Raw genomic sequence first — 23071 nt, 5'->3', positions numbered from 1 at the left:
AATAAACCTCCGGTAATAATTGGCAAAACCCATAAAACGCTGCAATTCCTTGATGTTAATCATCTGTGCCCACTCCAACACCGCCCTCACTCGGGGTCCATCCGAAACCCCATGGGGGATAGAATGAGTCCCAGGAACTCCAACTCATGCTCCTCAAAAACACATTTTTCTTTTTTAACATTAAGAAAATGATCCTCCAATCTTTTCAGGACAGTGTGCACATTGTCCCTACGTGCAATCAGGTCCCTGGATGAGATGAGGATGTCATTGATGTAAACAATAACAAATACCCAAAAGATCATGGAAATTATCACTTAGAGACGTTTGAAACACAGCTGGAGCATTACAGAGCCCAAAGAGCATGATACAATACTCATAATGACTAGTGATGAGCGAGCACTAAAATACTCGGGTACTCGTTGTTCTAGTTGAGCAAATTAGAATGCTCAAGTGCTCGGTCTGAGTAACGAGCCCAATGTATGGGAAACTCAAGCATTTTTCAGGCGACTCCCTCCAGCGGTCTGCAGGGGGCCTAAAAATTGCCCAAATCGATGGGAACAGTGGTAATGCCCCATGCTGTGACTGGAAGGGCTGCCAAAATTTGGGAAAAACTCCATTAACAATTTAAAGACACATAGAGCTGGGCCACAGTAACGACATTTTCCCATTAGAAAGGAAAGGGTTTTCTATACAATTAAAGGGTATGCAGTGAATGCAACGGGTGTCAAAAATTTGGAGTAACTCCAATGCCCCTTGCAAGAGACGTAGAGGTCCGAAGGCCTCCAGATAACAATGTTCCCATTATTAGGAAGTGTGTCTCCCATACTGTTTGCCTATGCAGTGAAGTAACGGCGGTCAAAAATTTGGAGGAACTCCAATGTCCCTTACAAGAGATGTAGAGATGGGAGGGCCTCCTGCAAAAAATGCTCCCATTATTAGGAATTGTGTCTACCATACTGCTTGCCTATGCAGTGAAGCAACGGCTGCCAAAAATTTGGATAAACTCCTGTGCCCCTTGCAAGAGATGTAGATATGTTGATATGGTACATATGATGGTGATATCATGGTGGAGGATGAGGATGCGGAGAAGGAGGAGGACAAGAGCAAATAGACAAAATCAGGAAGCATCTACCCATGTCTGGGTGTGAAGACAGAGGTGCATGGGAATAGAGTTTGAGAAGTTTGGCCCAATCCGAATGCACGGTTATAATTCCACCAGGGTCAATAAAAACCTGCTCTGATAAAATGCTAGTGGCAGGGAAGGGCAGGACCTCCAAGGCATAGAGAGCCAGTTAATTCCGCATGTTCAGCTTGGATACCCAATAATTATAAGGCACAGAGGAATCACGTACGATGTTGGTACGGTCGGCAAGGTACTCCCTCACCATCTTCTGAAACTTTGCACTCCTTGGGAGAGTACCCCATGCCTCAGAGCCTGTGAAATGGAAGGGTCTGAGAGAACTGTCACAGAACTTTGACAGTGTTACCCTGCCTCTGCTGGATTGCATTTATGGCTCTTTGCCTATACTCCTTAGTTGTCCAACGAGCTGTGACCTCTGTCGCCTGCGTTTTCAGATGGGAAATTTTTTATTAATTCCGCAACAAGGGCCTTCTCGTACTGCACAATTTTATTAGGCCTGTTCTGCAAGGGAATAAGAGAAAGAAAGTTCTCCCTGTAGTGTGGGTCTAGAAGCCACCATTAATGACTGTCATCCAAAATTTGGACAACGCGAGAGTCATTGGAAATTCAGCATAACATAAACTCAGCCATGTGTGCCAGACTGCAAAGAGGTAAGATTTTTGTGTTTACACCAAGAGGACGACTGATCATGCTCTACTCCTCTTCCTCCTTCTCCCTGTCCTCAGGACATCCATGGAAAATCGACGGTATGACAGTTGTGCAAGTAGAACCATCTATAGGGCAGGAAACTAGCTCCTGTTCTTCCTCCTCTTCCTCATTGTCACCCAATTCACATTGGAATGAGATGAGGCTGGGCTGTGTGTAATCAACCTGTATGGTTTATTGATCCATCTTATCGTGCTCCGCCTGCAATGCATCCTCTTTAGTTGTGAGCAGAGAGCGTTTAAGAAGACAGAGAAGTGGGATGGTGATGCTAATTATGCTGTCATCACCGAACACCATCTGGTGGAGTCCTCAAAATTTTGGAGGATGGTACAGATGTCTGACATGTCCATGTCCACTCCTGAGATCTTATGTGTGGAGTCTGACCTGAAAACCGATGGCCTTATTGATGCTGCAGTCAACAACTGCCCTCTTCTGCTCACAAATCCTTCCCAACATCTGCAATGTAGAGTTCCAACACGTGGAGACATAGCAGATCAGTCGGTGAGCTGGAAGCTGCAAACGATGCTGAAGCACGGCAATGGCGGCGGAATCTGTAGCTGAAGAGATTAAGCACATTGGTCAGGCATGGTATGTGTATGAGCTCGCCTCTCCTCAGAGCCGCCATCAGATTCCGACCATTGTCACACATGACCATGACTGGCTGTAGGGTCAGCAGTGTCAGCCACAGATCTGCCTGCTCTTTTAGAGCTGTCCACAACTCTTCAGCATTGTGCGGTTTGTCACCTAAGAATATTAGCTTCAGCACAGCCTGTTGCCACTTGGCCGAGGCAGTGCTGCAGTGCTTCCAGCTTGCGACTGATATGGCCATTTCAGAGATGGCTGCTGAAGTGGAGGAGGTGCAGGAGTTGTAGAATGTGGGGGCATCCCTAATTGACCTAGGGCCCTTCCCAAGGTTCGACTGGATCCCAGATTCAACTATATAAGCCCTGTGTGCCGTCAGCGATATGTACCCACACTGGTTACGTGGCCTTTCCCAGTAACTGCGTTGTTGAGGGCACATCTAATATTGTGGGACATGTGCTCGTGTAATGCGGGGATGGCACATCAGGGATAAATAGTGGTGGTTGGGGACCAAGTGCTGAGTGACAGCTGCCGCCATCAGGCTGCGGAAAGCTTCTGTCTCCCCAAGCCTAAAAGGCAGCATTTAGAAAGCGAGCATTCACAAAAGGTGTGAATTTAGTAGTCTGGACTGTGGGCCTTTGGCTGAGTATTTGCGCTTGCGTTCCAAGAAATGGGGTAAGGACAACTTAATGCTGTGCTGGGATAAGGACGTGTACGTGATTTCTGATGGTGCTAGTTGAGAGTGTTCAAAGACAGGTGGGCGGGAGGCATTTTGGCATGCGCCATGGACTGGAGATTGGCGTGCATGCACAACAGCGGAACAAACAGTGTTGTCACCCGCAGACAGTGCTGCTGGTCCCTGGGGTTCGGCCCATTTTGTCGGGTGCTTTGCTGCCATGTGCCTGATCATGCTGGTAGTGGTCAGGCTGCTAGTTTTGCTACCCCTGCTGATGCTGACCTGGCAGGTGGTGCAAATGGCCTTTCTGGGGTTATCTGCAGAGTCTTTAAAAAATAACCAGACTCGGGAAGACCTAACAGTTGTACTGGCAACTTTTGTCGTGTTGCCGTTACAAGGAAAGCTTTCCTGCTTTGTGTCTGCGGAACCCACACTGCTTCTTCCTGCTTGTTGTGGTGCTACGCCTCCCTCCCTCTGTGTGCTGCTGTCCTCGCTCTGTGTGTTCCCCTGCAAGGTTGGATCAGTTACTATATCATCCACTACCTCATCTTCCACTTCCGCACCCTGGTCCTCCTTCTCCTTACTTTCTGGCAATTGTGTCTCATCATCATCATCTACATTTTGCGACAGTAATTGCACTTTACCACCGTCGCCTTCGAGTGACTGTGGCTGCTCCAATATTTGGACAAAGCTACATGCATACTCCTTTTGTCTCCCTTGAAGCTGGCTGAGAGAGAGGCCCGAACCGACAAATGGAAAAGTGAACAGCTTTTCTGAGTGTCAAAGTGTGGGATCAGTTGTCTCTGGGCACTCAACATGGTGGGAGGAAGGAGGATCAGGGTGAGGAATATGCGGTACTGAGACTTGACCGTGTGGAAGACAGGGTGGTGGTGTTGGTGGCCAAGTGACTCAAGGCATTATGTGCTATTCAACCAATAAGCTTTTCAGATGGCTCTGTGTTCAATAGTGGTGCTCTGCGGTCCCCTAGTAATTGCGACTGGAAGGTCATGCGACAACATATTGGTGTTTGTTGTGGCACAATTTCACCTTGCCCACAGCCACGTCCTCTGCCTCTGCATGCATGATTACCATCACGTCCACTTCCCCGTCCCTTCCCACGCACCTTGCCCATTTTAAATGGAGGACAATATTTTCCACGTTCACAGGAAATGGCTGATTTTGGAACGCAGTTATATGTGATACGTGTGACAGAGAACCACAATTTTAGATAGCAGGACTATAATTTACTAATAATATTCTACACAGAGAAGTAGTGTGAATAGCTTCACCGACACACTGCAATGGAATGAAAATGGAAGAAATGTATAATTTTTGAACAGTCTTTTAGCTGAAATGTCTGACAGAGAGCCACAGCTTTAAATTGCAGGCCTGTAATTTACTAATATTATTCTACATGGAGACCTAGTGTGAATAGCTTCACCAACACACTGCAATGGAATGAAAATGGAAGAAATGTGTGATTTTTGAACAGTCTTTTAGGTGAAATGTCTGAGAGAGAACAACGGCTTTAAATTGTAGGCCTGTAATGTACTAATATTATTCTACACGGAGAACTAGTGTGAAAAACTTCACCGGCACACTGAAACAGAATGAAAATGGAAGAAATGTATGATTTTTGAACAGTCTTTTTGGTAATATGTCTGACAGAGAACTACGGCTTTAAATTGTAGGCCTGTAATTTACTAATATTATTTAAAACAGAGAAGTAGTGTGAAAAGCTTCACCGACACTGCCACGGAACGAAAATGGAAGAAATATATGAATTATGAACAGTCTTTTAGATAACATGTCTGACAGAGAACCACGGCTTTAAATTGTAGACCTGTAATTTACTAATATTATTCTACATGGAGTTATGTGAATAGCTTCACAGACACACTGCAACGGAAAGAAAATGGAAGAAATGTATGATTTTTGAACAGTCTTTTAGATGAGATGTCAGACAGAGAACCACGGCTTTAAATTGTAGACGTGTAATTTACTAATATTATTCTACACGAAGAACTAGTGTTAATAGCTTCACCGACACAATGAAACGGAATGAAAATGAAAGAAATGTATGATTTTTGAGCATTCTTTAAGATGAGATATCTTACAGAGAACCACGGCTTTAAATTGTAGACCTGTAATTTACTAATATTATTCTACATGGAGAAGTAGTATGAATAGCTTCACCGGCACACTGAAACAGAATAAAAATGGAAGAAATATATGATTTTTGAACAGTCTTTTCAGTGATATGTCTGACAGAGAACTACAGCTTTAAATTGTAGGCATGTAATTTACTAATATTATTCAAAACAGAGAAGTAGTGTGAATAGCTTCACCGACACACTGCAACAGAATGAAAATGGAAGAAATGTATGAATTTTGAACAGTCTTTTAGATAATATGTCTGACAGAGAACCACGGCTTTAAATTGTAGGCCTTTAATTTACTAATATTAATGTACACGGAGAAGTAGTGTGAATAGCTATAATGACAAACTGCAACAGAATGAAAATGGAAGAAATGCATGATTTTTGAACCATATTTTAGGTGATATGTCTGACTGAAAACCACGGCTTTAAATTGTAGGCCTGTAATTTGCTAATATTATTCTACATGTACACGGAGACCTAGTGTGAATAGCTTCACCAACACACTGAAACGGAATGAAAATGGAAGAAATGTATGATTTTTGAACAGTCTTCTAGGTGATATGTCTGACAAATAACCCCGCCTTTAAATTGTAGACCTGTAATTTACTAATATTATTCTGCACGGAGAAGTAGTGTGAATAGCTTCACCGGCACACTGAAACAGAATGAACATAGAAGAAATGCATGATTTTTGAACAGTCTTTTAGGTGATGTGTCTGACAGAGAACCACGACTTTAAATTGTAGGTGTGTAATTTACTAATATTATTCTACATGGAGACCTAGTGTGAATAGCTACACCGACACGCTGCAACGCAATGAAAATGGAAGAAATGTATGATTTTTAACAGTCGTTTCAGTGATATCTCTGAGAGAGAACTTGACTTTAAATTGTAGTCTTTTAGGTGATGTGTCTGACAGAGAACCACGGCTTTAAATTGTAGGTGTGTAATTTACTAATATTATTCTACATGGAAAAGTAGTGTGAATAGCTTCACCGACACACTGCAACGGAAAGAAAATGGAAGAAATGTATGATTTTTGATGTTTTTTCGGTGATATGTCTGACAGAGAACCACAGCTTTAAATTGTAGGCCTTCAATTTACTAATATTATTCTACATGGTATAGTGGTGTGAATAGCTTTACCGACACACTGAAATGGAATGAAAATGGAAGAAATGTATAATTTTTGAACAGTCTTTTAGATGAGATGTCTGACAGAGAACCATGGCTTTATATTGTAGGCCTGTAATTTACTAATATTATTCTACATGGAGAAGTAGTGTGAATAGCTTCACCGACACACTTCCACGGAATGAAAATGAAAGAAATGTATGATTTTTGAACTGTCTTTTAAGTAATATTTCTAAGAACAACAGCTTTAAATTGTAAGCCTTTAATGTACTAATATTATTCTACACGGAGAACTAGTGTGATTAGTTTCACCGACATACTGCAACGGAATGAAAATGGAAGAAATTTAAGATTTTTGATGTTCTTTCGGTGATATGTCTGACAGAGAACCACAGCTTAAAATTGTAGGCCTGTAGTTTACTAATATTATTCTACACAGAGAACTAGTGTGAATAGCTTCACCAACACACTGCAACAGAATGGAGAAGGAGGCCAATATTTTCCACATTTAGTTCAAATTTCTGGATATTATCGCTGAAAAATGGAACAGATCTGGCTTGATTCTGCAGTGAGCAGAAAAATGGTGCACTCTGGATTGCTTTTTAAGCAAATAACCAGGATTAAGATATAAAAAAAATTGCCTTTCTATGTCTAGAAATATCTGTAATTATTACAGCAGCAGCAGACAGGATGTTCAATGGACCCCTTGTGCTGTATCATACACTGCAGTCTGCCACATACCCTGCCTGCCTGCCTAGCACTGATTATATGCAGCTGGATTAGTCCTCAGAAGGATTGTTAGTTCAGATTCATATACTGTAGATATACGAGGGTCAGTCAATAAGTAATGCCTCCTATTTTTTTTCTCCTTAAATAAGGTAGTTAAGTTAAATATTCAAATTTGGCACAATTCCTCAAACCTTCTTCTCCAATTCACAGCAATTACAACTTCCTGCACCAACAGGTGGCAGGACTGTATCAGTTTGCAAAATTGCTGACATCGATGTTCGTATTAGACAACGTTCTGTGATTGAATTCTTGCATGCAGAAGATGAAACGGTCATTCGAATTCATGAGAGATTGAAAAATGTGTACGGTGATGCAACAGTGGATGTCAGTACTGTTAGATGATGGGTTCGTCGCTTTAACACAGCTGAAGGGCCATCACCGTTGGCTGACAAAATGCGGAGTGGCAGGCCAGTAACCGCAGTGACTCCAAGCAACATTCAGCGAGTCGATGACATCATTCGTGGTGACCGCCGCGTGACTGCAGATGAATTGTGTGGCATTATCTGCCTCAGTAAAGGCAGTGTGATGAAAATTATAGGACAACTGGGATACTGAAAAGTTTGTGTACGGTGGGTCCCAAGAATGCTTTTTACCATGCTGAAATACATGCCCTTGTTAAACGGTGGACCAAGACTGTCGGAATGGATGGAGATTATATTGAAATGTGACAAATTAATCGTTAATGTTGTGGTTTTCAACCTATGTGATTGCATTTGAATTTCTTGCCAATTAAAAGGAGAAAAAAAATAGGAGGCATTAGTTATTGACTGACCCTCGTATGTTGTGCAGTACCTATAATATCAGGATGTTCAATGGACCCTCTTGTGCTGTATCATGCTCTGCAGTCTGCAATATACACTGCCTGTCCGCCTAGCACGGATTTTCTGCAGCTGGATTAGTCCTTAGAAGGACTGTTAGTTCAGATGGATATAGATAAGTGCTGCGGAATACCAATACTAACTATAAACAAGCAGCAGCACCTCTCCCTACTCTAGCTGATTCCGGGGTAGAATGTGACGAGCATAGCGGCGAAAGGTATTATATACACCTGATGATGCTGTGCAGCCAGCCAATCACTGTAATGCCCACAACCAACATGGCTACAGCATTACAGTGTATGGCAGGTAATCCCTGCATGTTCATTGGCTCTCTAAAGAGCGCCAAACATGCAGGGAGGAGACCCTAGTTCCCGTCTGAGCAAACTGGAAAAACTCGTCAAGTGCCGAGCTCGTCGAGCACCGTGATGTTCTGGCGAGTACCTAGCAGTGGCGAGCACGTTCCCTCATCACTAATAATGACCCTTGGGGGTATTGCAGACCGTTTTCCACTCATCCCCCTCTTTGATGTGAAGAATATTATAAACCGCCCGGAGATTTCTGATTACGTACAGTTATGCGATTAAGCTCATGATAGTCAATACACGTTCTCAAACCGCCATCCTTTTTGGCAACAATATAGAACCCTGCACCAACCGGGGATTAGAAGGGAAGATAAACCATTTTTCAAATTTTCCTGAATATATTCCCTCATGGCTTGCCTCTCGGGTTCTAACAGGTTAAAAAATTTTCCCTTAGGTAACGTTGCCCCTCAATGTCCTGGATGGAAAAGTCATTAGTTCTAAGTGGAGGTAATTTCTGGGAGGCCTCTTTGGAGAACACCTATGGGATGCCACATACCACAGGACCTGGGCAGTGGAGCCTTCTACCTTAGGAGGCTTGATAATTCAAAGGAAATGGCAGTTGGAGGACCACTTAACAATATCCTCACTTTGCTAGCCAATAATAGGGTTATGAGTGTGTAGCCAAGAGAGACCTAACACCACAGCAGTAGGAAGATTTTGTAAAATAAAAAAGTATGCATCTTCTTTATGCAGACAACCTGTCATGATAGATACTGGTTCAGCAGTGTGATACCCAATTATCTGGACAAAGGGAGAATTATCAAGAGAAGGTAATGTTATAGAAGAACCCAAGGAGATAAGAGGAACCTCCAACTCCTTGGACACAGCAGCATTTAAAAAAATGTACTTCAGCTCCGCAATCAACAAAAGCATAACCCTCCACACTGTCACCGTTAAACGTTATAACAATGGGTAAAAGTAATTTCTTTGGTAGGAGTACCTGTGCGCCTAATTGGGGATCCCTGAATCCAGCTGGCACGGTTCTTTCCCGCCTGCTCCAGAAGTAGATGAGATGGCGTGAGGAACCGCAGAAAAGACACTGTTGTTGACAGTATTCTTGCTACCTTGACTCCCGAGAGGTACCAACTCCACCAATCTACATGGCTTCTCCCTCAGCCTCAGGACTAGCAGAAGGTATGGATGAACTCCGCCCGAGGGACAATTTTTCCCAACATCTCTTCCGTCTTGTCTGATGAAGTCGCACAGCTAAAGTCATGGAGGCCTCCAAAGACGAGGGAGGAGAGTGGTGCTCTAGCATATCTTTAATATGTCCATTAAGCCCAGACTGGAAAGTACTACGAGCGCTATCGTTCCATCCACGCTCAATAGCCCACCTACAAATCTGAGAGCAGTAGTCCTTCTCAGTGAGGTCCCGCGGACACAATGAATTAAGATGGAATTCAGCTAAAGCCACATGGTCTGGTTCATCATAAATCTGACCCATAGCCTTATAAAATTCTTTCACAGATGAGAGTGTGGGTCAACCTGAGGGTAATGAAACTGCCCAAGACTGAGGATCCCCTCTAAGAAGGGAAATAACAAGACCCACCCGAGAACCTTGATTCTCTGAGGAAACAGGGCGAAGTTGGAAATTTAATTTGTATCCCTCCTTAAAATTATTAAATTGTTTCTGATCTCCTCCCAAAAAATCAGGAAAGAGCTCCATAATTCTATGGGAATGACCCCTGCTGAAGGACTGGGGTTAGAAATTGCCTGTGTCAGGGGGACACCCTGACCAAGGGTCTTACTATGCTGGTTCATAGTGTCCACCAATTCCTGGAACATTCCCAAATGATAAGCTGATTGACTGGATCCATTTATATTTATTTATATATACACATATATATATATATATATATATATATACATACAGTACAGATTAAAAGTTTGGACACACCATCTCATTTAAAGATTTCTCTATATTTTCATGACTATGAAAATTGTACATTCACACTGAAGGCATCAAAACTATGAATTAACACATGTGGAATTATATACTTAACAAAAAAGTGTGAAACAACTGAAAATATGTTTTATATTCTAGGTTCTTCAAAGTAGCAGCATTTGCTTTGATGACTGCTTTGCACACTCTTGGCATTCTCTTGATGAGTTTCAAGAGGTAGTCACCGGAAATGGTCTTCCAACAATCCTGAAGGAGTTCCCAGAGATGTTTAGCACTTGTTGGCCCTTTTGCCTTCACTCTGTAGTCCAGCTCACCCCAAACCATCTCAATTGGGGTCAGGTCTGGTGACTGTGGAGGCCAGGTCATCTGGCGTAGCATCCCATCACTCTCCTTCTTGGTCAAATAGCCCTTACACAGCCTGGCGGAGTGTTTAGGGTCATTGTCCTGTTGAAAAATAAATGATGGTCCAACTAAATGCAAACCGGATGGAATAGCATGCCGCTGCAAGATGCTTTGGTAGCCATGCTGGTTCAGTATGCCTTCAATTTTGAATAAATCCCCAACAGTGTCACCAGCAAAGCACCCCCACACCATCACACCTCCTCCATGCTTCACGGTGGGAACCAGGCATATAGAGTCCATCCGTTCACCTTTTCTGCGTCGCACAAAGACACTGTGGTTGGAACCAAAGATCTCAAATCTGTACTCATCAGACCAAAGGACAGATTTCCACTGGTCTAATGTCCATTCCTTGTGTTCTTTAGCCCAAACAAGTCTCTTCTGCTTGTTGCCTATCCTTAGCAGTGGTTTCCTAGCAGCTATTTTACCATGAAGGCCTGCTGCACAAAGTTTCCTTTTTACAGTTGTTGAAGAGATGTGTCTGCTTCTGGAACTCAGTGTGGCATTGACCTGGTCTCTAATCTGAGCTGCTGTTAACCTGCAATTTCTGAGGCTGGTGACTTGGATAAACTTATCCTCAGAAGCAGAGGTGACTCTTGGTCTTCCTTTCCTTGGTCGGTCCTCATGTGAGCAAGTTTCTTTGTAGCGCTTGATGGTTTTTGCAATTGCACTTGGGGACACTTTCAAAGTTTTCCCAATTTTTCGCACTGACTGACCTTCATTTCTAAAAGTAATGATGGCCACTCGTTTTTCTTTACTTAGCTGCTTTTTTTCTTGCCATAATACAAATTCTAACAGTCTATTCAGTAGGACTATCAGCTGTGTATCCACCTGACTTCTGCACAGCACAACTGATGGTCCCAACTCCATTTATAAGGCAAGAAATTCCACCTATTAAACCTGACAGGGAACACCTGTGAAGTGAAAACCTTTTCCGGTGACTACCTCTTGAAGCTCATCAAGAGAATGCCAAGAGTGTGCAAAGCAGTCATCAAAGCAAAAGGTGGCTACTTTGAAGAACCTAGAATATAAGACATATTTTCAGTTGTTTCACACTTTTTTGTTAAGTATATAATGCCACATATGTTAATTCATAGTTTTGATGCCTTTAGCGCGAATGTACAATTTTCATAGTCATGAAAATACAGAAAAATCTTTAAATGAGAAGGTGTGTCAAAACTTTTGGTCTGTACTGTATATATATATATATATATATATATATATATATATATATATATATATATATACACTAGATGGTGACTCGATTCTAACGCATCAGGTATTCTAGAATATGTATGTAGTTTATTTATGAAGATTTAAGAATAATTCAATGAATGCGCAGGATTTTCCAGGTAAAATATATACATTAACATTAAATTTTATTGCTCATATAATTTAATACAACTGAACAAAATTATTAAACAGATCATCAAAATATATAAACCATTACATGAATATCTAACTGTATTTAAATAAATCATCGGACGAAAAAAGTACATCGACACTATAATATATTTGTTAACAATATCAACCCAAAATATTTTTGTACACCACATTTCTTGTGAATTCGTTTTGACTAGCTATAAGCAACTTTCCTTGTAAAGGGGTATGAAGAACTTGCACCTTGATGTTGGATCTCATTTTAACTCTTGAAAATGCAACGTAGAGTTGTCCATGAGCAAAAACGGACTCCGGTAGATATATGCCAACACGGTGTAGAGTTTGACCTTGTGACTTGTTTATTGTCATGACAAAAGCTGATTTTACTGGAAACTGTCGACGCCGAAGCCTAAATGGAAGACCAGTGTCTGAAGGACATAAATCAACGCGTGGAATGAACACTTCATCTCCTTTTGCTGATCCAGTGATCACTCTTGCTTGAATTACGTGGGAGTGGAGTCCAGTAACAATAAGGCGAGTTCCATTACATAGACCATTTTTTGTATTTACTGTAGATTCGCAGCAACATTATGATCGTTCCAACTTGGAGTTGTAGTCTGTGGGATGGCATTCCTGATGGCGCAAGACTATTTAAAAATTCAACTGGATAATGCTCTCATTCATCTTCATTGTCTACATCCACTGAATCATTACTTTTGTACAACTTATACTCTCCAGGCATTCTATCCATCACATAGCAGAGCCACGTCATCGTTCTTGGGACAGAGAAATGCATGGGAAGAGGCCCTCTCAACACTGCTTTTGTCATTCACATCAATTTCAACGCATTGTCAAAAAACATCACTTACGATGCAGTGAGTGCACAACATGTCTTCTGGTATTTCAATAATGTCTTCTCCAAGGTTGTATTCATTGCTAAGTTCACCGTTACCAAGTTTAAGAAGCCACTTGCTGTACTCTGGGTCAGAAGATCGCATGTTGTTAATTAGTTGGAATTTATTATACTGTTTCCAAAGGTCAGCCATTTTTAAGCTGGACTCGATAACATCTGTTCTTGTTTCCATTTGGTATGACTAGAAGGCATTGCCTAAAATCTCCGCCAATGACAAAAACTTTACCTCCAAACGGAATTTCATTTTTTTCAGCAACAGTTGTAGTCATTACTTCACGCAGAAGTCTGTCAATTAAGCTAAAAGCGTATTTGGGTGACATGGTGCACTCATCAAGTATCAAAAGATTTGCGCTGTTTAACTGTCTTCCTTCAAATGTGTCCTGTTTTATTCTGGAAATGGAGATTTCGTTGACTTTAACTGGTATCCCAAAGAGTGAATGGATAGTGCGACCTCCTCGTAAATGGTTTGCTGCAATACCTGTTGTAGACTATGGCAATACGACTTTTCCCAACCCTCTAACGTGATGCATTAAAACTTCATAGAGGTATGTTTTACTGCTCCCTCCTGGACCGTCAATAAAGAAACATTTTGGCCTTGCATCCTCTTGGTTTTCAATAGCGCTCACAATAGTGTCATATGCAATCCGTTGTTGTTCATTTAAAGAGTTTCTCTTCTCTGTTGCCAACAATAATTCGGAAGCTTCGTCATGCTCTGGAACTTGTGGAACTTGAGTTGCAGGCTGTGGCAAAGTTAAAGTCTGAATTCGTTTTTCCATGCGGTAGTAAGACATTTTGGACATCTTGTATGGCATAAGATTCGCAATTTTGACAATTTACACTTCTGTTGTGAAGACGTAAGCAGTAATCCTCGATTATATGTTCTTTGAAATTTGTCCAAAGTTGAGCCGGATTGGTAGACGTTCCAAATATGTAGATGTAGGCAAACAATTCACAAAGTTGCTTAGGCATATGTATCATCCAATAGAAGTCCTAAAGCCAAAGCTGCAGCTTTAAATGTATCGTGCAATACTCCTTTAACTGTTTTCAAATCGTCATAACTTGTAGCTCCGTTCACATGCAGCAGTAACGGCCGAAGGCAATATCTTTCTTGATCCTTGACACTAACACTATACATGTGTCCAATTATTCAGCTAAGTTCTCGTTGTCTTGGATTCCAAGTTTTATTCCAAACGTAATGCTCTGGAATCTTTCGATACAAATACTGCCTTGTGTTTTCGTCACATTGGTTCAGCAAAAACCTTTCCATTAATGTTGACGTCGTGCTTAAAGTTTTTGAGACATCTTTGACTTGAGCATCTTCAAAGAAATAAAGCTGCTGTTGATTTAGTAAATGAATAGCTAAACGTATAATGGCATGGGACTGTGAACACACTGGAAACGCAAATATCCTCCAAGGAGCTTCTGGAGCGCTCACATATCTTCAGTCAACAAAAGTTGATGATTCATCGTGATTGACTGTTTTCTGTTGTATTTCGACGTTAGCTTTGTCATGCCCCTTGACAAGATGCACTTGAAAAGATATTTTAAACTTTTTATTGAAGCACAGATTTCTACGTTGATGTAACAGTTGTAGCATTTTGATAAGTACAGGTTGTATGGAACTATCCATGAGTATTTTATAATTTTTTTGTTGCGAACAATGTTATCAATGTGTTGTCGCCTGTAGGATGGGTAGCCATCCAAGTCTTTAACAGTGTGCTGTTTGAACTCCTTTGGAAACCCTTTTGTACACTTTCCAATTTCCATGCATGGACTTTTTGGATTTGCTACACCGCATGGGCCATGAACCATATGAGAGAAAACAATATTATACAGTTCAGGATACGTTTCTTGGTTAGGAATTTCAGCCCACACTATGTTGTCGATTTCTACAGGTCATTGTCACAAAAATGTCAGTTACTTTGTTACTATTGCCATTGCATCTTGATAACGCTCTTGCATGTTGCGGGGTCTACCTTCAAACGGCAACGGGAGAATTACTGTTTTTCCAATTGGAATTCCCTTTCGAATTGATTGCTTTTGCAAATGTTCTTGAAGAATGCAGTAGTCTTCATTCAACTTTAAGTTGTTTTTGGTTCATTCATATGAAATTTAGATGATTAGCTTCAATTTTAACGTATGCATCAACTAAGTACTGTTGTGTCAGTTTCCCACCGTTTAAAAAAGGATTGACGTAATTTCGGACAGACAGTAGAAAACTGTAGTAATGCAGTTGTGTAATTCTTCTTGAAGTTCCTTGTCGGTGTAGGTTTTCATGCCACCCTTGATCACCTCTGGGAAATAATAGCGGAAACAGAGGAGCATCAAGGTTGCTGTGCAAAATGCTAATTCGTTGTGTCTTAGGAACCAAAGGGTTGTTTTGGTCTGGCTTAAGATGGACTAATATATCCCTTTGAAAAGGAGGCTCTCCGTCATCGTTTTCAAAAAACAACTGCGACCTCACATACAGTCATGGCCAAAAGTATTGAGAATGAGACAAATAGTAATTTTTCCAAAGTTTACAGCTTCATTTTTTGTAATGGCAATTTGCATATACTCCTGAATGTCAAAGAGTGATCAGCTTAACAGCAATTACTGTACTTGCAAAGTCAATATTTGCCCAGAAAATGAACTTTAACCCCCAAAACACATTTCAACATCATTGCAGTCCTGTCTTAAAAGGAGCAGCTAACATCGTTTTAGTGATTGATCCACTAACACAGGTGTGGGTGTTGATGAGGACAGGGCTGGCGATCAATCAGTCATGATTAAGTAAGAATGACATCACTGGACACTTTAAAAGGAGGCTGGTTCTTGGTATCATTGTTTCTCTTCAGTTAACCATGGTTATCTCTAAAGAAACACGTGCAGCCATCATTGCACTGCACAAAAATGGCCTTACAGGGAAGAGTATCACAGCTACAAAGATTGCACCTCAATCAACAATCTATCGCATCATCAAGAACTTCAAGGAGAGAGCTTCCATTGTTGTCAAAAAGGCTCCAGGGCGCCCAAGAAAGACCAGCAAGCGCCAGGACCGTATCTTAAAACTGTTTCAGCTGCGGGATCGGACTACCAGCAGTGCCGAGCTTGCTCAGGAATGGCAGCAGGCTGGTGTGAGTGCTTCTGCACGCACTGTGAGGCGGAGACTCTTTGAGCAAGGACTGGTTTCAAGGAGGGCAGCAAAGAAGCCACTTCTCTCCAGAAAAAACATCAGGAACCGACTGATATTCTGCAAAAGGTACAGGGAGTGGACTACTGAGGACTGGGGCAAAGTCATTTTCTCTGATGAATCCCCTTTTCGATTGTTTGGGACATCTGGAAAACAGCTTATTCGGAGAAGAAGAGGTGAGCGCTACCACCAGTCTTGTCTCATGCCAACTGTAAAGCATCCTGAAACCATTCATGTGTGGGGTTGCTTCTCAGCCAAGGGAATCGGCTCACTGACAGTCTTGCCTAAAAACACAGCCATGAATAAAGAATGGTACCAGAATGTCCTCCAAGAGCAACTTCTCCCAACCGTCCAAGAGCAGTTTGGCGCCCAACAATGCCTTTTCCAGCATGATGGAGCACCTTGCTATAAAGCAAAGGTGATAACTAAATGGCTCATGGAACAAAACATAGATATTTTGGGTCCATGGCCTGGAAACTCCCCAGATCTTAATCCCATTGAGAACTTGTGGTCAATCATCAAGAGACGGGTGGACAAACAAAAACCAACAAATTCTGGCAAAATGCAAGCATTGATTATGCAAGAATGGACTGCTATCAGTCAGGATTTGGTCCAAAAGTTGATTGAGAGCATGCCAGGGAGTATTACAGAGGTCTTGAAGAAGAAGGGGCAACACTGCAAATATTGACTTGCTGCATTAACTCATTCTAACTGTCAATATAGCCTATTGGTACTCATAATATGATTGCAATTATATTTCTGTATGTGATATAAACATCAGACAAACACTAATAAAAACCAGAGGCCAGCAGATCATGTGAAAATATAATTTTGGTGTCATTCTCAAAACTTTTGGCCATGACTGTACACATGGTTTGCTGTAAAGTCGGGGATCCTGTTTACGTTCTTGTTTAATGGCCAAGACAATAGAAGGCATTTCAGTCCCATTTTGTATAGCCCTCTGTTCCTCCTCAGCTTCGACGTCTTTTAGCATGCGATATGCGGCAACAAATGGGCTGATTTTTTGTAAATGTACGGCAATTTGGTTCATCAGTTCAGCATCACACTTTTCGTTTTCTTTCAGGTTCATCCTTTTTTCTGTAGCCTCATTTGTATCAAGGATGTATAATTGTGCAAATTTTGGTGGTTGTCCTATTTCTGGGTGAAGTGTTTCAGTGCGGTGGTAGATTTGGCGAATTTTAAAACAATACGGTCCAAATCCAGGGGGCAGTGCAATGTTGGCACCAAATAAAGCAAACGCATGAGAACTGTTGATGCTTCTGATATTTTCCATAAAATTTCTACTGTGTTGATGCGTTCCTTTCATCAACTGCTCAAACAGATCTGAGTAGTGAGGTCTCGGTAGCATAACTTTTCCTTTTTGCCAGCATTGAGTAAACTGATTGTCAGATGTTTGTTCATCAATAAAATTGAGAGAGTCGCATTTAGAGCAAACTGCATTCATATTCCCACAGTAGTGTTCAATAATTGTAGTTTCGTTGTCTGTTATGTAATGTGCAAGTTGTTGAATATTCTGCTGGGCTTGCCTTAGTTGGTAGAGCATTCGTTTTTTATGAACTTGGCTATCGTGTTGTTGTCTATTTGCGCTGGATTGTGGAGATTTATTCACCCGACGTTGTCTGTGGGATTCCGCATCATGATCCAGCCTAGCGGCAGTGTGTTGTGGTGTCTCCTATTCCCGACGTTGTCTCTGTGAATCAGCTACTTGTACCTGTCGTGTGGCAGTTTGTTGTGGTGTTTCCTGTTGGCGACGTTGTCTGTGAGATTCCGCATCCTGGGCTTGTCTGGCGACAGTTTGTTGAAGTGTCTCTTGTTCTCGATGTTGTCGCTGCCTTGCTGCTGCTTTTCTGTCATTCTCATTGGCGTATTTTCGAATATGACCCATTGGAAGACAGGAAGCGTAAATCGTGATAGCGTACAGTAAAGAAGTATCTGTTCAGCGCGCTGTGACTGACAGAACGTGTTCAGTAAACGTGAGTGTACTATGTCACACTGTGACTGACAGAACGTGTTCAGTAAATGTGACTGAACTATGTGGCACTGTGACTGACAGAACTTATTCAGTAAACGTGACTGAACTATGTGGCACTGTGACTGACAACTTGTTCAGTAAACGTGACTGAACTACATGACACTGTGACTGACAGAACTTGTTCTGTAAACATGAGTGAACTATGTGGCACTGTGACTGACAGAACTTGTCCAGTAAACATGACTGAACTACATCACACTGTGACTGACAGAACTTGTTCAGTAAACGTGAGTAAACTACGTCGCGCTGTGACTGGGGGTTAAATTCTGCACCAATATTTCTGATTGGTCGTGGCCAGCTGGGCACGAACCAATCCGCGAAGCGGGGTTTAAAACGGTTGTCCACTACTTTAAATTAACCCCCCAATGTTAACCGCGCGCCCATTTATTGAGAGAGTGTGCTGTGGATGCCGGGTGTGATGCGATGGGGGATAACCCCGCCCACAAACCGTCACTCACCGTGGAACGCGGAACAGGAGACCCCTGGCTACAGCCGCAAATAGTCGTGATGTAAGCGGAAGCAAGAGCCGGCTACAGCCGGGGGTCATGTGCTGCCTGTGCGCAGTCAGCGATAGCGCCATGCACAGGCAGTATTGGCAACATGAGGTATTTATGAAATTCATTAGGGGCCCCGGGGAAAACATTGGGGGGTTAATTTAAAGTAGCCACGCCAATATCGCTGATAGGTCGCGGCCAGCCAAGCGCGACCTATCAGCGAAGCTTTGTTCAAATCCCACGCCAATTCGCGGCCAGACTTCGCCTGTCACTGATTAGTCGCGGTCGGCCGGGAGCGTCTAATCAGTGAAGCGTGGTTCAAATCCCGAACCAATTCGCGGCCGGACTGTGCCTGACGCTGATTGGTCGAGGGCGGCTGGCGCAAACAGTCAGCGATGCGGGATTTCCGTTACAGACAAACAGACAGAATTAGACGATTTTATGTATATATATATATATATATATATATATATATATATATATATATATATATATATATATAGGGTGGACCATTTATATGGATACACCTTAATAAAATTGGAATGGTTGGTGATATTAACTTCCTGTTTGTGGCACATTAGAATATGGGAGGGGGAAAACTTTTCCAGATGGGTGGTGACCATGGCGGCCATTTTGGATCCAACTTTATTTTTTCAATGGGAAGAGGGTCATGTAACACATCAAACTTATTGAGAATTTCATAAGAAAAACAATGGTGTGCTTAGTTTTAAGGTAACTTTATTTTTTCAAGAGTTATTTACCAGTTTAACACCACTTATAAAATGTGTTCAAAGTGCTGCTCATGGTGTTGGATTGTCAATGTAACCCTCTTCTCCCACTCTTGACACACTGATAGCAACACCACAGAAGAAATGCTAGCACAGTCTTCCAGTATCCGTTGTTTCAGATGCTGCACATCTTGCATCTTTACAGCTTAGACAATTGCCTTCAGATGACCCCAAAGATAAAAGTCTAAGGGAGTCAGATCGGGAGACCTTGGTGGTCATTCAACTGGCCCACGACAACCAATCCACTTTCCAGGAAACTCTTCATGTAGGAATACTTGGACCTGACACCCATAATGTAGTGGTGCACCATCTTGTTGGAAAAACTCAGGGAACGTGCCAGCTTCAGTGCATAAAGAGGGCAATACATCATCATGCAGCAATTTCAGATATCCGGTGGCAATGAGGTTTCCATTGATGAAGAATGGCCCCACTATCTTTATACCCCATATACCACACCATACCATCAATTTTTGTGTTCCAACAGTCTTTGAGGGATCTATCCACTGTGGGTTAGTGTCAGACCAATAGCGGTGGTTTTGTTTGTTAACTTCACCATTCACAAAAAAATTAACCTCATCACTGAACATAATGTTCTGTGTAAACTGAGAGTCCTGTTCCAATTTTTATTTTGCCCATTCTGCAAATTCAATGCGCCTATCTGGGTCATCCTCGTTGAGATGCTGCAGCAGCTGGATTTTGTAAGGGTGCCATTTGTGAGTAGTTAATATCCAATGACATGCAGCGAGTGCTACGCTGTGGGCTTTTGCTGAATGAAGCTAGGACAGCCACTGATGTGTCTTCATTAGTGACAGTTTTTTTGTGTCCACATTTTGGCAAATCCAACACTGAACCTGTTTCACGAAATTTGGCAAGAAGTTTACTAACTGTAGCATGGGAGATGGGTGGTCTCGTAGGGTGTCTTGCATTGAAATCTGTTGCAATGACCCGAGGAAACTGCATTCACCAAACATCAACACAATTTCTATCCGATCCTCACGTGTTAACCTCTGCGACATGTCAATGGCTGTAAACAAAGAGAAACTTGTAAATAACTCATGAAAGAGTAAAGTTACATTAAAACCATTGTTTTTCTTATGAAATTCTCAATAAGTTTGATGTGTTACATGACCCTCTTCCCATTGGAAAAAGAAAGTTGGATCCAAAATGACCAACTTCAAAATGGCCGCCATGGTCACCACCCATCTGGAAAAGTTTTCCCCCTCCCATATACTAATGTGCCACAAACAGGAAGCTGATATCACCAACCATTCCAATTTTATTTACAGTAGGTGTATCCATATAAATGGCCCAACATATATATATATATATATATATATATATATATATATATATATATATATACAGTTTATATATATGGCTGTTTATTCTGTTATGCACTTTGCAGAGAGACCCAGCAAGACTGGCACCAAACCAGCAAAGGCGCAGCCACAGACGCACTTGGAACAAGCTGCCCAGCTAGGCAAGCCCTTGAGGGCCAGGAATACTCTTCACCCAGCCCTCAGTAAATGGAAGAGTGACTATGACAGAGCCCTTCCCAGGCCCATTGTCGCCAGACAGCTGGCATCTGGTGACGCGGCTGGTGCCTAGTCAAGAACCAAGTGAGTACTTCAGGAAGTAAAACCAGAAGAGAAAATGAGAAAATCCCTGAAAAGATAGCAAGACTAATGCTAGCACCACTCACCACCAAGCACATAGGGACCTGCAATAAACAACAAAGGACTGAGCAGGGAGCAGGATTATATAGCCCGCCTAATGATCAGATGTTGATTACCTCCCAATTATCCCCAGACAGCCATTCCTTGCTAGCTTCAACAGCAGACTGGACAAAAGCCCACCATTGTTTAGTACCAAACAAAACAGCATCCTGTGTTGCCTTGCAACTGGGGAAGACAGTGTCCCATCTTCCACCTGCATAGAAATCAGTGAGAGACATGGCATCCTGCATCCTCACACATCCCACAACACCAGAACGCGACACTCTTCAAGATTAGGACAGTTTGCCTGTACGCATGGTAACTCCACCTCCAGGATCAGGACAATGGTGGCGCTTGTGACCGGAGCTGTGTAGCACCGGACCAGTTCCATTCCTAGGTGGGAGCACAGTACCACAATTTTTAGCTGGCATGCCCTTTTACATTTGATAATTTCTCCCAATATAGAACTTGTGAGAAATGTTACTGTTCGCAAAAACCTTGGTACCAGTGACTGTAGAAAAACATACCTGGACAACTAAGGAAAAACAATTAATTTTAAAAAGGACAATTTCCCAAGTATGCAATATGTACTTTATGATATAGATTGGGAGCATCTACTATTAGATAATATTAGTAATACAAATGATAACTGGAAGTACGTTAAGTTTATATTGGTCAATCAGATGCAGAATATATTCGTAGAGGTAACAAGTATCGACAGCAAAAAGTAAACCTTGCATGGCTTGCAAAATAGTTTGGATAGCCATTAATAACAAAAAAAAGTATTTAGAATACATAAATCTGAGTAGTCAGCTCTAACATTTAAAAACTACAAAAAAGGTGAATATATTTTTTGGAAAAAGTTGCTGACCAATCAAAAGCAGACAGCAATACTCAAAGGAAATAGGAACATATCCACATCATAGATGAGAACAGATTTCTCAGTGTGTGAGACGTGATTCAGCTCTGATCTCCTGATCTAACCTCCTGTATGGGTCAGTGTGAGGGGAGGGACAGTACAGCTGAGTTTATTTGTGTCACATTAAAAACCATTCTTTCAGCTCTCCTGATTACATTGTTTGTCCAGTTCAACATAGAAAAATTTTGATTGAAGGTCCTTTTTTATGCTGCAGTTTCAAACAGTACTGTCTATTAGAGATGATTGAATTGTTTCTATTCAAACTGAATTTGAGTAGAATTTTTTTGAAATTCGCAGGTCTCAGTTAATTCGAGCATTTTATTATTTAAATCACATGAATCGGTAAAAAAAATCCTCCATTTTTTCACACATTGCAGAAGATTGCATTAGTCACAGAAGCGTGACATGAGCTCAAGTGTGACTCCGTGGATTTTCCTATAATGCCTTGCAGCTAAATACTATTGCACAACTAATCTGCCGTAATCAGCTGCAGCCATTTTAGAGTGACTTTAGGACAGAGTTTATCAGATTTCCCAGTTCCGCACTACAGTAGAGACCAGAAGAAAAAACCATTAAAGGTTCTACAAATACTCCAGACAGTATTATGTTGAACAACTTCAGCAGTGAAGAAGATGAGAGTAGCAGTCTACAAATAATACAGAGATTCAATAGGGAAAAAAAGAGATAGGACAGATGCTAGGAGCTGCAGTGATAGACTAAGTGATTGATCAGTGATATTGTGAAGCTCGAGTTTGTCTTGCCACATTTTAATTACAATTAAACATTGTTTTCTTCATTCTTAATGCATGAAAAGGCAAGACAGCACAATAGATTTTACAGAAAAAAAAAATGAAACCAGTGTCAGACGGTGTTCTTGTTACCTGTAATTAGTATTTGCATTTCTTATGCAATTGTTTTTTTAGGTGACAAAAGAAAATTCTCTAAAACCAGGCATATTACTGCAC

Source organism: Phyllobates terribilis, unplaced genomic scaffold, assembly GCF_046119375.1.
Source record: "Phyllobates terribilis strain yellow unplaced genomic scaffold, ASM4611937v1 Scaffold_5__5_contigs__length_657084704, whole genome shotgun sequence".
NCBI lineage: Eukaryota > Metazoa > Chordata > Amphibia > Anura > Dendrobatidae > Phyllobates > Phyllobates terribilis.
Note: the sequence above shows the minus strand (reverse complement) of the source record.